We start from the raw sequence: 2,745 nt of genomic DNA, 5'->3' as shown, positions 1-2,745 counted from the left end.
ATTACATGACCCTATACCATTACTGTCCATATTGTACATGCTTACCCTATACCCATTACTGTCCATCATAGCTGTACCACGTGACCCATACAGTTACCTTCCATCATAGTGTACATACCCTATACCAGTTACCTCCACATAGTGTACAGTACCCTATACCAGTACCTGTCATCATAGTGTACAGTGACCAGACCAATTATCTTCCATCATAGTGCTACAGTTAACAACATTACCTGCCATCAAGTGTAACCATGTACCCCTATACAGTTACCTTCCATCATAGTGTACAGTACCTATACCATTACCTGTCCATCATAACATGTACCCTAACCATTACCTTCCATCATAGTGTAACAGTACCCCTTATACCAGTACCTGTCCATCATAGTGTACAGTGTACCCTATCCAGTTACCTGTCCATCATAGCTGGTACAGTTACCCCTATTACAGTACCTGTCCATCATATGTACATGTGTACCCTCTACCAGTACCTGTCCATCATATATGTACACTTACTCTTACCATTCACCCTGCTCCATCTAGTCGGTACAGGTACCCCTATACCAGGTACCTGTCCATCATAGTTAAGTGTACCCTCATACCAGTTACTCTTCCATCTATAGTTAACAGTTACCCCCCCTATACCAGGTACCTGTCCATCATAGTGGTACAGTGACCCTCTACACCAGTTACCTGTCCATCATAATGGTACAGTTACCCTCTACCCATTACCTCCATCATAGTGTACAGTACCTCTACCATACCTTCCAATCATAGTGTACAGGTACCCTCTACCAGTTACCTGTCCATCATAGTTACAGTTACCCATCTACCATACCTGTCCATCACTGAGTCGTACAGTGTCACTTCTCATATACCATTACCTGTCCACTCATAGTGGTACAGTGTACCCTGTGTAACGCGAGACCTGTCCATTCATAGTGGTACAGTGACCCGCGCACCTTATACCAGTTCGTCCAATCATAGTCTGTACAGGTTACCCTATACCAAGTTAACCTGTCCATCATCAGTTACCAGCTGTACCCATACCATTATCTGTCCAATCATCCCAACTCCCCACCCCAGAGTTGGGTACATGACCCTATACCAGTTACCTGTCCATATATTGCTACAGTACATACCAGTTACCTTCCATCATAGTGTACAGTGACCCGCCTAACCAGTTATTCTTCCATCCATAGTGTACAGACCCAATACCTATTTAACCCTTCCATCATATTGGTACATGTACCTTATACCAGTACCTCCATCATAGTTTACATGTACCCTTCTATACCAGCTTAAACTGTCCCTCATATTACAGTTACCCCTCATACCATACCTGTCCATCATATTAAGTTACCCCTACCATGGAAGGAGTACCGTCCATAATATGTACGTTACCCTATACCATTACCTCTGTCACATCATATGAAGTCTACCCTAACCATACCTTCCATCATAAGTACAAGTACCCATAACCAGTTACCTGGCCATCATATACAGTTACCCATATTACCATTACCGTCCATCATATACCAGTACCGTCCATCAAGTGGTACATTGACCCTATACCCAGTACCCTGCATCATAAGTGGTACAGTTACCCTCTACCCATTACCGTCCATTATATGATACATGACTCTAACCAGTTACCTTCCATTATATGACTTGTACCCACCATTACCTGCCATCCATAGCTGGTACAGCCTTACTCTATACCAGTTACCGTCCATCATAGTTGACAGTTACTATCACCATTAACCTGTCCACTCATAGTGCGTCACCAGATTACTACAATCACCATTACCTCGTCCATCATAGTGCTAATGACCCACTATACCATTAACCTTTCCATCATAGTGTACATGCTACCCTACTACCATAACCTGCCATCATAGTGTACAGCTGTACCCTATACCAGTTACCTGTCCATCAAGAGGTCATTACCCTATACCAGTTACCTCCACATCATTAGTGTACATCTTACCCTATACCAGTTACCGTCCACTCATATGTACAGTGAACCCATAACCAGTACCTGTCATCCAATATGTACAGACCCTATACCATTGCCTGTCCATCATTGTGTACAGTCGTCACCCTATACCATACCTGTCCATCATTGTTACAGTTACTCTATACCAGTACCTGTCCATTATAGTCGGTGACAGTACTCTATACCAGTTACCTGTCCTCAGTAGTGTACAGTTACCCTATACAGTTCAACCTGTCCATCATTGTACAGTTACCCTATACCATTACCTGCATCATAAGTGTACAGTACCCATACCATTACCTGTCCATCATAGTGGTACAGTGTAACCCATACAGACCTGTCCATCATAGTGACAGTTACCCCTATACCAACCGTCCATCATAGTACAGTGTACTCTATACCAGTTCACCGTCCATCATAACGTGGTACAGTTGTACTATCACCAGTACCTGTCCATCATAAGTGGTACAACCCACTATACCATTACCTGTCCATCATAGTAAAGTTACCTATACCATTACCCCATCCATATGTACAGTGACGCTATACCATTACCTGTCCACATAATGTACATTACTCTATACATTACCGTCCATCCATAATGTAACAGTACCCATATACCATTACCGTCCATCCATAGTGGACAGTTACCCTACTAACCCAGTCTACACTGTCCATTCATAGTGTACAGGTACCCTATTACCATTACCTGTACCATCATCATTGTACAGTGACCCATACCAGTT

Source organism: Salvelinus sp. IW2-2015, unplaced genomic scaffold, assembly GCF_002910315.2.
Source record: "Salvelinus sp. IW2-2015 unplaced genomic scaffold, ASM291031v2 Un_scaffold2389, whole genome shotgun sequence".
In the NCBI taxonomy this organism is placed as follows: domain Eukaryota; kingdom Metazoa; phylum Chordata; class Actinopteri; order Salmoniformes; family Salmonidae; genus Salvelinus; species Salvelinus sp. IW2-2015.
This window is presented reverse-complemented; position numbering follows the sequence as displayed.